The sequence below is a fragment of the Camarhynchus parvulus genome, chromosome 3 (assembly GCF_901933205.1).
Source record: "Camarhynchus parvulus chromosome 3, STF_HiC, whole genome shotgun sequence".
Taxonomy (NCBI): domain Eukaryota; kingdom Metazoa; phylum Chordata; class Aves; order Passeriformes; family Thraupidae; genus Camarhynchus; species Camarhynchus parvulus.
In genome coordinates, this window is record NC_044573.1 from 98,348,795 (window position 1) to 98,363,758 (window position 14,964).

Consider the following 14,964-nt stretch of genomic DNA (forward strand, 5'->3'; position numbering starts at 1 on the left):
GCTAGCTTAACAATGTGTTTACTATCTTTACTTTAAGGACAGAAAAAGCTTTGCTTATCTTTACAGCCATACTGAAGTATTAAATTTAATGCATTCCAAATATGAATGAAACAAATATTATCTTACTGATCTGGGTAGCATCTAAAGTTTCAGAAGTTGTGCACTTTTCTTCAGTATTACCTTTTATAATGCTTTTCTGATCAACAGAAAAAATATAGTTAGTATCCTTTTTATTTAAAGACTGCTTTCCTTATTTCCTTATATAAAACAAATTTTACAAGAATCTGATCATTGTCTGCTTTTAAAAAAATAATTATTATTTGGAACACTAGTAAGTAAAATTCATAGACCTTCCTCATATCCCTGAGTTAATCTAAATTAAGTAACAAACTTTATAGCTCATAAGAACATAGAGTTTGAATCATACATTTGTTTATATGTGATTGTGAAGGCAAATTAAGGCCACATATGTGAAGCAGTCACAGTAATGGAGGCCCTATCAAGATTTTGGCATTAGAACAGAATTGTCTTCTGATTAAAATGAACTAGCTTTTGTTCTGTAGCTCAAGAGCACACAGAGAAATAAAAATTCTCCTCCACCCCACAAATTATTACTTTGTTTGTTTTCTTCTCTTTCTTTCAAGCAACTACTACGAGCTGGGAAACAATTTATAGTACAATTCTCTCTTTTTAATTATTCAAGCAGTCTGACGTTTCCAATTTTCCAGCCAAATTCTTAGTCTCTGCATGAGGTAAATTTTATTTGCAAACATACAGAAACTAAAGTAAATCTTTGGCCCTTCTTAACTATCTTATGAAGGGAATCTTTTAGAAAGGCAATAGCCTGAATAGTAGAAGGGAAAAAATTGTAATGTGTAATTTGTTACAGAAAACGTAATTTAAGAGAACTCTGTACCAACTCCTTTCAGATGTAATTGGTTTGAATTGGCTGAGTGATTATTACATGTGTTCTGGTATTCTTTTTTCCTTTTTTTTTTCCTGTTTGTTACGCTCTATTGACTTTTTTTTTTTTCTTTTATTGAAAAAAATGAGATTGCCATTCAGCAGAGGTGGAGTGATATTTAAGTAGATTGGTGTTTTGTATATAAATGAACAATTAAATTATTGAGCATTAATTCCCCATGTGATATTAGAGTTTACAGTATTTTTTCTCGGATTTTTCATGTTCAAATTCTGCTTATTTCCTTCAATTGCCCACAAAATTTGTCATCTTTTCTACTTATTATAATGTGGCAAATGCAGAATATTCATGTAAATTAAGGAAATAATTAATAGGGATTTTAGTAAAAGAAAGAGTTCAAGAGCGGGTTGAGCTATCACAAAATACATCCTTTAGGTTTGCTAGGCGAAGAGGAAAGGAGTTCAGTTGGTGCATTGCCAAGTCAAGTCAGACCCTGTCCAGTATCCAAACATATGGAAATGAGCAAAATCAAAAATATAGTTAAGATGTTTCTTCTGGATCATGAATGGCTCAAAATATTTTCCTTAAAGCATAAATGTCTCAAGAAAGGAATGGAAGCAGGTCTCCTGATGTCTGGACTGAACAAAGAACTGGGTTGCACATTTTCCTGGTATCAGTCTCAGCCATGTTAATAAAGGTACGGTGTAGTTTATTTGAATTGTAAAATACTGTCTTTCATCATGTGTTGCCAGGTACGTGTGGTTTCTGCAGTCTGGACCAATGTGTTTTAAGCAGGGTTGTAGCTCTGAAACTTCTGTGATGACCAGGAAAAAAGTTTTTAGATATTTTACCTTTTCACATTGTACCTTACTTTCTCGACTAAATCCTGAGCAAAATTTTTGCAAACTAAGGGTTTTAAGTTAATTATGTTTATATTAGTCATGTAATAACTACTTCCTATAGCTTTGGAATGTTGCAATTAACAGTTTTTAATTTTAATGGATTATTTTGAGATATATTCTAGCTTTTAGAAACCATGAATATTTAAAATAAAATTTTTCTTTTATTCAGATTTTTGAACTTCGGGTATGGCACCTGTCACAGGAAGTTATAGCATAGTAATATCCAGGGTCAACTGTGCATTTTGCACATACATATGGGTGACTGACTAGGAACATATTGGTATAAACAGCTTAAGACAAACTATTTAAACTGGCAAAACATACATGGAAATAACCTCTGACAATAAGATAGGAGAAGGCAGTGCCAAAAAGTTGGAGCTATCAAGCTCTTAACCCGAACCAAAGCATTCATATGCCTATTGTCCCTTGAGACATATGATCATAATTATTAAAGAAATTCTGTCTGATATATGTCCCATGAAAATCTTTCCTTTTTTATTTTGCAGCAAACTTTTGTTCCTAAGACAAGTTATGTTCCTGCACATTTAATTCAACTGCAGTTGAAACAATCTGGATTTGACTCGAATTCCAAAGGATCTCAAAGATTTCAGAAGTGGAAAGTTCTTGCAGTGACTGAGAAAGGCCAGTAGAATAAATTTGTAATGCTTGAATATCCTAAGACCCTGGAAGTGACACAAAATTCCGTTCTTTTTCTGTTGATTTTGTATAGCCTGGTTTTTGTTGGGGGGGCCAGAGAGGTGGCTCCTGTGGGAAGCTGCTGGAAACTTCCACCATGTCCAGCAGAGCCAATCCCTGGTGGCTCTGAAGATGGACATGCTGCTGGCCAAAGCTGGGCCAATGAGAGAGGCTGGTAACACCTCTGTGATGACACATTAAGAAGAAAATCAAAGCATAGTGGAACACAGGTTTTTTTCCAAGTCAGAGAAGAGGAGGAGTGGGGAACATGTGAGGGAAAACAAGATGGAGACACCAAGGTCAGTGCAGAAGGAGGGGGAGGAGGAGCTCCAGGTGCCAGAGCCGAGATTCCTCTGCAGGCCATGGTGAGACCTTGCTGAGGCAGCTGTGCCCCTGCAGCTCTTGGGGATCCATGGGGGATGCAGAGATCCTGCAGCCTGTGGGGAAGGCGCCCATGATGGAGCACATGGATGCCTGGAGGAGGTTGTGATCCACTGGGAGACTAAAGTGGAGAGAGAGAGCTCTTGCTTCCAGGCTGGAGCAGTCTGTCCTTGGAGGACTACACCCCATGGAAGAGAGATCCAGGTCACAGCAGTTTTGGGAGGACTGTGTGCCCATGGGAGGGACCCACCTTTGCAGCAGGTGAGGTCTGGCTGCTGCTCAGGAGATTGGACCCCCACTGGAGGAGTTCATGGAGAACTGCCTTGTTGTGGTGTGTGGTGGTGTTGTTCTAAGTTGTATTTCAGTCTGTTTTATAAGCTGTAGTTATGTTACTCAAAATGGTTCCAGTATTTTATAAGATGGTCCTGTCCCAGGACCCCCTCCCCCTGGTCCCTCATGCAGTTATCTGTCTGTCACAGGTTTCCATAGTAACTCCCGCCTTTTTGTATCAATTTTCATTTCCGTCTATAATCCCCGCCTTGTTTTTCTCTTTATCTCGATTTCCCCTCCCCTGTTACTTTGGCAACCCACCTGCCTGCCCACTCCCCAGCCCCAGAAACTTCCATCCAGGGCAGGAGGTGATTGGTGCAGGCGGGGTTGTCCCTCCTATGTTGTTCCCTCATTTGTTATTGTCTCATGCTCATCATTCTGTTCTGTAATATGATTTGTTTGCTGTGACGCGCTCCTCCCTTCTGGGAAATCTATAACTGCTCGCCCCTAGGGGCGGATCTGTGGCAGTTCGCTGCAGTCTCCCTCCTGACCCGTAGCTTCCTCTCTGCTGCAACGAACTTCTGCCTCTCTGCCTTGTCCTTGCTGCCTTTGCTAGCTAGCTAGCTGCCGCTTCCCTGCCTTCCAGGGGCACGCAGTCCTTCACCTGTGCCGTGAAGGAGCTCCCCTAGCCAGCCGTTCGCCTCAGTCGCTCCCCGCTCGGAGCGAAGGCTGAAGTGGCCACGCGGCTGGCCCAACCAGGCTGTGGTGCGCATTTTGTGGAGCGTGCCGGGCCCAGCGACGCGCAGCCGCACTGCCTCCTGTGGGAGGGACCCCTCGGTCTCACAGGGGAAGAGCTCCTCTCCCAGAGCAGTGGAAGATTATCTTGAGTGACAAACGGACCAAACCCCCACAACCTGTCTTCCTGTGCTGTCGGTGGGAAGGAGGGAGGGATTGAGGAGAAGTAAGATGGTTTTAAGGGCTTATTTTACTTCTCATTATCTGTTAGTAATAAATTCACTTTGTTCCTCTAAGTTGAGCCTGTTTTGCCCTTGGAGTGCTTTCTCTTAGTCCTTATCTCAATTCATGAACGCTTTCTTTAATTTTTATTTCTCTCCTCTACGTAGCTGTAGCAGGTGAGGGCAAGTGAGTGGCTGTCGTGAGTGTCTGGCATTTGGCCAGTGTCAAACCATGATACTTGTTTTATTTCGTCTTGTTTTCTGTTTTGTTTTGTTTGTTTGTTTGTTTGCCTAATCTATTTCTCATATGATCCATTACTTGAGTTTATTAGCGCACAAGAGTTGTGCTAACACAGCTTTATTGTTGCCAGTGTCAGCGGAGTATTTCTACAATGCACAGCACTGCTGATAACTGTAGCTCTCCCCCCATGTACTGCACCAAACCTCACACAGTCCTGTTCTTACCTTCAGTGCATCTCAGGTAACCTAAGTAGTCATGAATGCTTTGATGAGTTGACTGCCCATTTCCTATGTGCCACGCTGAACATATTTCATAGTGTACTCTAATGTGGGGAATACGAAAGTCTTTAAAAGAGTTCAGAAAGTGCCAACTCATGGATAAGAAGTTACTGAAAATCATGAAGATCTGTACTTCTATACCTACAGCTAGTGAACAGGAGTACACTGCCTAGGGAAAACTGGGTAATTCTACAGAGAAAGTTTAAGATTGTCTTATGTTCTGACTCACATCTAAAAAAGTAATTTTGTTCATAAAATTTAGTGCTCTAGAACTAAGTGTATTGAAGTCTGGGATTTCTAGCGCTTCTCCTTGTGCCACATAGATGGAAGGGGAACTGAACTGACTCCAACTCTAACCCAGAGTTCTGCAGAGAATTTCACCCAAACTGTTCTCAGATCACACCTTCTGTCCTGCAATGAGTTAAACACAGAGTCTTGTTTCATAGAATAATAGAATATGCTGAGCTGGAAGGGACCCATCAGGATCACTGAGTTGAACTCCTGACCCTGCTCACTGCCTCAGTGCTGTGATTCCTTCCCTGGGGAGTCTGTTCCTGTGCCCAACCACCTCTGGGTGAAAAACCTTTTTCTAATATCCGACCTCAACCTTCCCCGACTCAGCTTCATTCCACTTCCTCAAGTCCTATCACTGGTCCTGAGACTGAAGAGATCAATACCTGCTCCTCCACCTTCCCTTATGAGGATGTTGGAGACCACAGTGAGGTCTCCCCTTGGTCTCCTCTTCTGAAAAAACCAAGTGACCTCAGCCGCTCCTCATAAGGCTGAGGCTTCCCTTCCAGAAGTGACCAAAACTGCCCCCAGCACTCAAGGTGACACCATCCCAGTGCAGAGCAGAGCAGGACAATCCCCTCTCTTGCCTGGCAATGCTGTGCCAGATGCACTCCAGGACATGGTGCCCTCCTGTCTGCCTTTTGTTTGGATTTGGTTTTTCCAGTGAAGTCCCAAGGTTATCATTCTCAGGGTTAATGTAATCACACCAACTTGAAAGGCTAACTTCAAATGTATGTAAAAGACATGTTTTTCTTTTTAAGCACAGGAAAAAGAGGTAGCAGCACCCAAGTCCTCTTTTGTGATCCTAGTGTGAACGCACCAAACTATGAAAAATTTTCTGATATGTGATCTACACACCAGTAGACAATGATCTGGGGAATGTGGCTGAAGTGAAGAAAAAAATAAAAAGTAATTCTGCTGGCAAATGGTTACAAGATTGTGCCACAGTTCCTGTCCCTGCTCCCAGAATATGATATAGGCACTGACTGTTACTAATAGATGAAATAATGTACCATTGAAAACCTGTGAAAATTTGTCACTGCAAACTAAAGTTCTTAAAAAACTCATACAAGCTGGGCATGGGTCTTTGGGATTGTATTCTTGGACTGATATGCCTTTCCTCTTCACCTGTTCAAGCTTGCCTTTGTGTCTAGCTTCTCTTTCTTGCCATCTTTTTGCAGGTGCTTATGAAACAATCCTGCTGGAAACAAGGTAACCACAGGGAGGAGAATTTATTAAAGAACATATTATGTGAAAGTTATTTTTTTTTTGGGAATACATATCGGCCAAAATGTATGCATTTCCAAGACTGAGATTTTATTGCCAGTGTTTTTCTTCTTTCTTCCACAGTCAGTATACGAATGTGTTCTCATTGAGTCATTACCAAATTTAATTTATTTCTTGGCATTCTTTCCAACAATCTCTTCCTCTTTTCTACCCAGCCACCTTTGACTGCAGCCAGCCAGGTGGTTCACTAACTGACTTAGTAACTTATAAATTCAGCTTGCTTTACAGTTTCTGCTGAACACATTCTCTCAATAACAACAGTTTTCCCAGCTTGAGTAATAAATGGGGTTACCTCAGGGTTTAAACAAATGTGAAGTGTGTCCTTAATGCAACCAATTTAATCAAACACATCACTGAGTTCTTCTAGTATATTATTTTCATTTAGCTGATATGAGACCTCCATTATACGTTTGATCAGTTTTAATTCCTTAGAAACTCTAATCCCTGGCACAGGCTAAGCCTCTACATTCACAAAGAGAAAATAGAGTAATTTTTGAGAATTCCATACAGAGAAGGGTGGATCTTTAACACATGAATGCTTTATGCCTTCATTTACTGTGACAACCATAGCATTTTTAAACTTTCCCATGCTTCCCATGAAGAGACAAATTTGGATATTGCCATTATTTAGTTATATAAGGCAAATGTCTATAGTAAATTCCAGCTGTAATAATCTGAATTTGTGACAATTTTTCTGCATATTAAACACTTTAGTTACATCTATTATTCATATAGTCAAGTACATTTCTGGCAGTACAAAGGATTCCATGGTGTGCTTAACAGTCAGGATCACCATTTGCTTTCAAAATATTTGACAGCATTTGTAACTGAAGATCTAAACTTCTACTGAAATTTGTTTATGAAGAAGTAACATGGCTTATTCTGCTTGCAGCTGGGTATAAATTGTGAGAGGAAACCAATAGAAAATAGGTAATTTTAAGTTCATATGTGGTTGGGGTTTTTTAAGTGCAATACTTCCTCATAGTCAGTTAATCAGGGGGCAGAGAATCACATGGGCCACGCAGCAACTGCTTTATTCAAAACCTAGTAATAAATGAGGCCAGACATTAAAAACGAAAATCAGTTGGAGAAATGTGTTTGCATTTAAGCATAGAACCAAGATCATTAGGTTATTCCAATTAAATGACAGACATTTTGTTCTTGGATACTGCAAACCTTCTCAAAGTTAATATATGTATATGCCACTACAACTATTGACATGGTTTAGCTGATTGATTTAAAAAAAAATAATATCTATCTTTAAATGCCTAAATGTCCTGTCTGTTTCCTGTGTTGTGAAAAACATTGGTTCAAGCCTATGTATAGGCTTTCTAGTTGCTGTAGCTTGTCACACAGGCACTTTGCACCTCTTTTCATCTGTGTTCTGAAGGTCAAAGCAATTCCATCACATCCTGATTGCTCAGACTGCCACATCATGACTAGACCTACCCTTGTTGCCACTTCTATATAAACCACAGTTTAAGACAAAGCATATATGGATCATATGAAATATGTATAAAGTGAGGAAACATGTTCAAATTTAGATGAAACTTCTCCTCTCTTTACATGTATCTGATATCATTTGTTCCATATAAGTGATGCAAACTCTGAAATCCAAAATCTTAATGATGGCATTTTACACGACAGAGTAAGTAACTTAGACTTAAACAACATAGACCAACTGAGAAGTGTGGGCCAGATAAGTGCACAGGGAGGTAGATTAACAACTGGCTGGAATGGAAGGCTTAAAGAGTTTTTATTAGTGACACAAATTCCGCCTGGCAGAGCTTCTTCCAAAGCTCACTCTAGCAAACATCCAATAAGATATCCTGCCGAGCATCCGATCTTTAGTCTTCATCAGTTCAAGTCTTGAGTGTGTCTTGAATTAAAATGTTTGTTAGTACCTCCAAATACTACCCAAGCTGATTCAGCATTTCAAAAATCACGCTTCTCAGAAAACAGGTGTCTAAATGCCAAAACAGTTTTGAAGTAAAAGATGAGATGTTTAATGTAAGCAGTGAAAGAAATTGACCAACCCTAAAATTGGGACAATATTTAGAAGAGAGAAAATGGCCTTGTGAAGAATGGAGGGATGCTATTACAGATGGAGAACAAGAGGTAAGGATGAAGAGGGAGAAAGGAAGAAATACCAGGTAACATGGGAAGAATATCTGACAGTGCTTATATTGATTAAAAATACTGGATGAATCATAAAACCAAGAGAAAGAAGCAATAATAAGCCCAGAAAATCACCTTCTGAGTAAATCAAAGCAGTCTTCCTGTTTCAAAGGTCTACAATATAATAAATACGGTATCCTCTAATATGTCATATAGGTTTTGAGATCACTAAATTCACATTTCAATGCTTTCCAGCTAGAGACATCCTTCCCCCCCAAAAAAAATAAATTAATAGCTTTCACATAGAAATAAATAGCAACTTTTAAAAAAAAGTATTAAGAGATACCTAGGATAAATGGGGGAAAAAAAGATAATAACTTCACAAGGAGAAGGATAATGTGTAAAGAGGAGAATAGAAAGGTGTGATGTTACTTCTACAAAGAAAATACCAAATCCCAAATGAAGATCTCCCTAAAATGTTTTTTTCCCCTGGCTTTTTTCAGTGATTCTTCATGGGGTCTCATGTCCATCTTCTCAATTTGTCTGATGGTTTTAGCATTTGTTGAATATTCAAAAATAATTAATTCTAAAAGATCTCTCTGCGTGTGGGGAAAAGAAAACACAAAGATGTAAACTTGCTGCAGGAAATGTGAATAAAATTATTCAGAGAGATGAGGGAGAAGGGGAACAAAGATTATAGATTGCCTGCAGGCTAGGTGCAGGCAACAGTAGAAAAGCAGTTTCAGTATTAATACTACTTACCTTTTTATTAGAATGCATGTGTCATTGTTTCTTTACTGACTTGTTGCTATTTTTGATTGGTCTGGAATTTAATCTATTAAAATTTTCAGGAAAAAAAAGGGCAAAATTCTGCTGTGATGTTATAAATGAAATCACCTGCATTTAAACAGATAAACTGCTTCTCTGTGGTATTTAGCTGAAGAACAGTTCAGGATGTAAAAATATGGTCCTTGTTAATCTATTATACTAAAAAATAAGAGACAGGTGAAAGCTGCAACAGCAACTGAGCTTATCACACACAATTGCCTGTCAGAGGGCAACTGCCTCATATTACGTGAAATTGTTGTCTGCTTGCAGTCTTTGGGCAAAGTGAATAGAAGGGAGTGTGTATAACTCCATTATTTGTAGCTCAGCTGAATTCAGCTATTAGAGATACCCTGTAAAAAGTGAATAGCAGCACTTAAGCCAAATGTGAAAATTACGGCATTTTCACATTTCAGGTCTATAGCCATTACACAAGGATGCATTGAGAGACATTTCTAGAGTTTCAAAGAGGAAAAAAAAAATCACACCCTGTGGCTACATGAAATGCAGACAATTTTGAGCGCCTCTCAGAAATTTACCAATTCTCAGTCACATGGAAGCAGGGAGAGCTTTAAAGACACATCTGTTATGCTTCTAGGCTACTGTGTCCTGGTGCAGTTTTAGGCTCATTTTAGTCTAAATTTTAGCCTTTTCTTGTTAAATGGTGCACGAGAATCTATCATAGCAACAGCTCCAATGGGTTTGTGAGGTGAATCCAGAGAGAAAATTTCCTGCATATTCCCTAATGGATCTCTGGTTTCTTTCAGTAATTATTGTGCCTGTCAGTCACCTTATGCCTGACTGTGGCAGCTTGAACCTTTGATTCTGACAAGAGGTGAGTGGGGAAGTTACCTTGGAAAAGAGTTTAAAAGGAATCACTCCAAATACTACATCAGTCATCAGTGGTCCTCTGCAATCTTCATTAAAATGACAGCAGGAGATCAGGTGTTATTAGACTATCACAAAATTATGCATGTTATTTTTAATGATATTTTATTTTAAGAATAATAAATGCAAATCACACTGTCTGGGAAGAAAAAGATATGGTAATTCAACAGAGCTTGAAAGTAGGAAGACAGACCTAGCATAAAAAATGAACATGTCCAAGAATCTTTGGATGTCAAAAGACAAACCCTCCCTAAAATGTTTAAAAAAAATTTGTTTTCATTCTTCAAGTAACAAAAATCTCTGGAAAATAGGGGTCAAATAATTTAGGGGAGAAAGAGAAAGGAACATTCCTGGTAAATATTTCTGGGAAAAATTATTTATGCTCAGGGACATACAATTATCTCTAGTAGAACAGGAGGAAAAGCAACCCAGGCTGGGGTTCTCCTTTTGAATGACAGTGCTTTCAAGAATGGTACTGGTTTGGTCCTTGACTCTTACAACCAAAAAGTGCATCATGTTATGCCTGAGAAACAACTAAAAATATAATATAGCTGATGTCAACTGCACTGAATGCTCAATATTCATCTTCTTGCTTTTATAGGTCTACTTTATTACTGGCTTCTAATTTTATCACAAAGGATTTACTCTAGCTTTGCTAGTGTAGTGTTATTCTTCTAGTGGACAAAATATTATAAGCTCAGGTATAATATAAAACTCTTTCCAATACAGACACAGATTAGTCTGAACATTTCATGTGTCCACTCTTTTTCAAAGTACAGCCTGATTTTCCTCAGTGCCTGCATTCTTGCTTCCTTTCTCTTCTGCTTTTCATTTTTCCCAGTAACAAACCTGTACAAGCTAGTATGAATTGTGGCTCTGAGCAGCCTCAGGCTGTGTATACTTCAACACAGATGACAGACTGAAGCTGAGGCTGATACATCTTATATCACAGAAACACAGAATCATCTAGGTTGGAAAAGACCTCTGAGATCATTGAGTCCCACCTATGACTGAACACCACCATGTCAGCTGGACCATGGCCCTAAAGGCTATGTCTGGTGATGGCGCCACTTCCCTGGGCAGACCATTCAATAGCTACTCACCCTTTGTGTGAAGAATTCCTTCCTGATGTTCAACATAAACCTCCCTGACACAGCTTAAGACTGAGTCCTGTTGTTACCTGGGAGAAGACACTGAACCCCACCTGGCTACAACCTCCTTTCAGGCAGTTACAGAGAGCAACACACTCTCCCCTGAGCCTCATTTTCTTCAGGATGCTCCCCAGCTCCCTCAGCTGCTCCTCAAAGGAGGAGCTCCAGACCCTTCACCAGCTCCATTGTACTTCTCCAGACTCACTCAAGCACCAAAATGTCCTTCCTGAACTCAGGGGCCCAGAACTAAACACAGGACCTGAAGTGTGGCCTCAGCAGCGCAGGGGATAATAATATGTTCTTCTATAATGCTGTCCTAAAACAGTTCAACAACCTTTTCCACAATATCGTGTCAAATAGGAACTCTCTAAAGCTCCACCAGGATTCTCCTGGGTCTATTTCTTTGTTTGGTCTGGTATCATGATGATGTGACTAGAGCTTATTTGTGGTTCAGTTTTCCTTTTGCTGTACACTCTGGCATACAGTTCTTACATACCTCAAATGGATGGGTTTGATAGCAAGAATTTAATTATTTTCCAATAACAGACATAGACATGTCACCTCCAATATGAACTGTACAAGTCTATCAAAGTGACCAAAACACAGGTCTTGTAAATCTTATCCCTGTATTTAGAAACAAAACCCAGCACTTTTCACTAGCAGGCGCCAGCTCCTGCTCAGATGCATCTGCAAATAGATGACCCTAATAGTCTAATCCATTTAAAGCAGGAGCTCTAGGAGCTGCTGTATTGGAAATTTAGCACTTGGTAGGATTCTTTTATTATTGTTTGTTGATTGAAGTTAGTAAGTATTATAGTTCCAACAAAAAAGCTTTAAATTGAATTCCAGGATATTTAGATGATGTTGGAGAGCCTCAAATTTTTATTGTCCTTGCTATAAACAAGGGAACATCAGCTAAAAAGAAATCTTCAATTGTAGATTTCACTACCACCCACACAAAAGTAAACATTTTAAAAACTGCAATTACTAAGCAGTGTGAGGAGGCAGAACATGCAGCAGTGATCCAGCTCCATGGGGAAAGTGTAAATAAGGGTCTTTGTGAGTAGATGCAGAAGCACTCTAGAAGAAAGATAAAAGGTCACCACAAAATGCAGATAACTTCAGAGGCACACTATTCAATAAATCCCAAAACTAAGATGACTAGGAGTATTTAGTAGAACTTTATTTGAGAGGCCATTACAAGTTCCACAATGCTCAGCATAATCTTCTAGGACTTGCAGATTCTATAGGCTTCATTGAACTTCCACCTATTTTGCCATTGAAAATATAGTTCTAAATATATTTTTGATTTCTAAATATCTCTTTTTAAAATGCCATTTTCTATAGCTTCTATGATATGCTAAATTACATATTTTGGTACATATCTAACCAGAACACCTATACTACCTGCTAGGCTAGTAAAAACAATAAATTTTTTATGTTATGTACAATTAATATCCACAATAACATCATGAGAGAATGCTGAAATCTTAGCCTCTTCTTTCTCAGGTCTGCTTTATATGTTGCTGCAGCAGATTCCATTATTCTAAAATGTGAATTACAATGATAAATATTTCTCTGGTACTCTAGCACCAAGTTCTAAGACCAGGGATTTTCTTTTTCTTCCTTTTCTGTTTCACCTGATTACATAGACCTTCCATGAAAAGTCCTAGATGATTCTCTTATCTTTTGAAGACCTTCTTTCCATGCCTGGCTAACCACATTATTGAACTGTTGTCCCTGTAGTCTTTCAGAAGAACTGTTAAAAAATTTTTTAAAAATATATATATATATAAAGGACATTTGACAAGTCAAACTCGAATTTTCACACTAGATTAGTATATATTTAAAATGTCACAGAAAAACAAATTCTAAGAGCAGTAATAATAAAGATTTTAAAAGCCCCAGCCCCCGCTAATAACTTTTGTGCAAAATTTGATGAGCTACACATCAGAAAGAAGGTTCTGATACCTGAAACACTATTATTCTAAAATCTTCAAATCATTACTTGTGGAAGTGGCTGTAGCACCTCCAGTTAAGACTGTTTACTGCTTTGAGGGTGTAAAATTACATAGCTGAATTAGGAACCAAGGCCACTAATGGGCACCAGCAGGAGTTTGCATCCTGCTTTGTGTTCTGGCTATACACAGAATCCAGGGTTTCACCTGAGGTCCTAAAATGCTATGTGGTATGAATATTCCCTGCTTACCTTAACTTGTTTTAAACTCCTGTTATTAGTAGAGTATAAATTAATTATAAGTTTTGTGGTTTTGATACTCAGCTTCCTCCTGTCTCAGGCTGAGAGACTCTGAAAGACTTAAAATACACACGTATTTTACTCAGGAAGATGAGTGAAAGAGGATCAGCAATTTTATTCATAGTATTTAAAAATAATTTGTTTGATGAAATACAGAAAAATCTAGTGGTTCCTGAATATCCCATTTAAGCAAAGTGTCTAGAGTAGTCATATGGACAGTTATTAAACTGACACAACAATTGGCAGTAGTCTATAGAATTTCTATGATTTCTAGTCCAGCCTTCTTCCTCTTCCAAAAGCTGAATTAAAGCCCAAAGATCCTAACTGGAAAACTATCATTTAATGCATCAACACTTCTGTGCTGGTGCTTATGTGATATCTTTTCTGGTATATTTTGCTTGCCTGTGACTGAAGTTGATTGGGTTTTACCTTACATCAAAAGGACATTGCTAATGTCAGTGCAGTAAAACAAAACTGTTTTAATAGCCTTAGGCATTCAAACATTTCTACAGTATCAGAAGGTTTCCTATTAACTAGAGAATCTGTCTTGACTGCCTGTAGGCTCAGCTAAAGAGAAAAAAACTGAACTCTGTCAGCAGCAGACTTGAGTTTCCTTGTGACTTTTAAAGAATCTATCCAGTATTTCTTAAACACTATTGATTTGTTGGCTTTAATGAGAGCTTCACAGGATTAAGAAATTCTTTATAAGGATAAAACATGAATTTGGCAAGGAAAATAAGGTGATAATCATACCAATAAAGCACCTTCACAATAGTGTCTCTTGCAGAAAATTCTGTAGAATTCAAGAAGCGCCTAAACCTGGTATTAGGTTTATTCCCCTTAAAAAGCTTGTCATAGTGAGTTTTAATTGAATTACATCAACAAAAATGTTTTGATACAACAAAACCTGGAGACAATTTAGAAATACAGATAATGGTCATGTAGAATATAAGAAACTTAATACAGCTATCAGAATAACATACGTGTTTTTTGTATAAAAAAGAGAAATAAATAGGAAAATAAGTGATTACAATGTGGATACTGTCATTTGCACAGAAGTGATTATCTCTTGGTGAAAAATGCAACAGTTTGACAGATTGGTACCAAAAAAAATTACCCACAGTTTTCCCCACCAGGAATTGCTTTATTTGAATGCAGTTCAAAACTGGAGCCTAACTATATTTCATGGCTATTATTGCAGGCCTAAGTCTGTCACCAACTTTCTATTGCAACAGCCATGCACTAACAACTCCCATCATAAAACATTCTCTTTGTGAATAATAACCTCTGTATAAATGAATATAGGCTAAAACACTCTGCCTCTTGTTGACCAAATTATTTCTGACTATATCAAACTTTACATGTCTGCCCATTATTTTTTTTAAGGTTACCATGTGATTAGCTGCTTTGCTGAATATGGTCCTTGGGTAGACTAAAATTATTCTTTTTTTAGTCTCACAGGTTTTTCACAATTTCCAAGTCAAAGCATACTGCAGAAAAT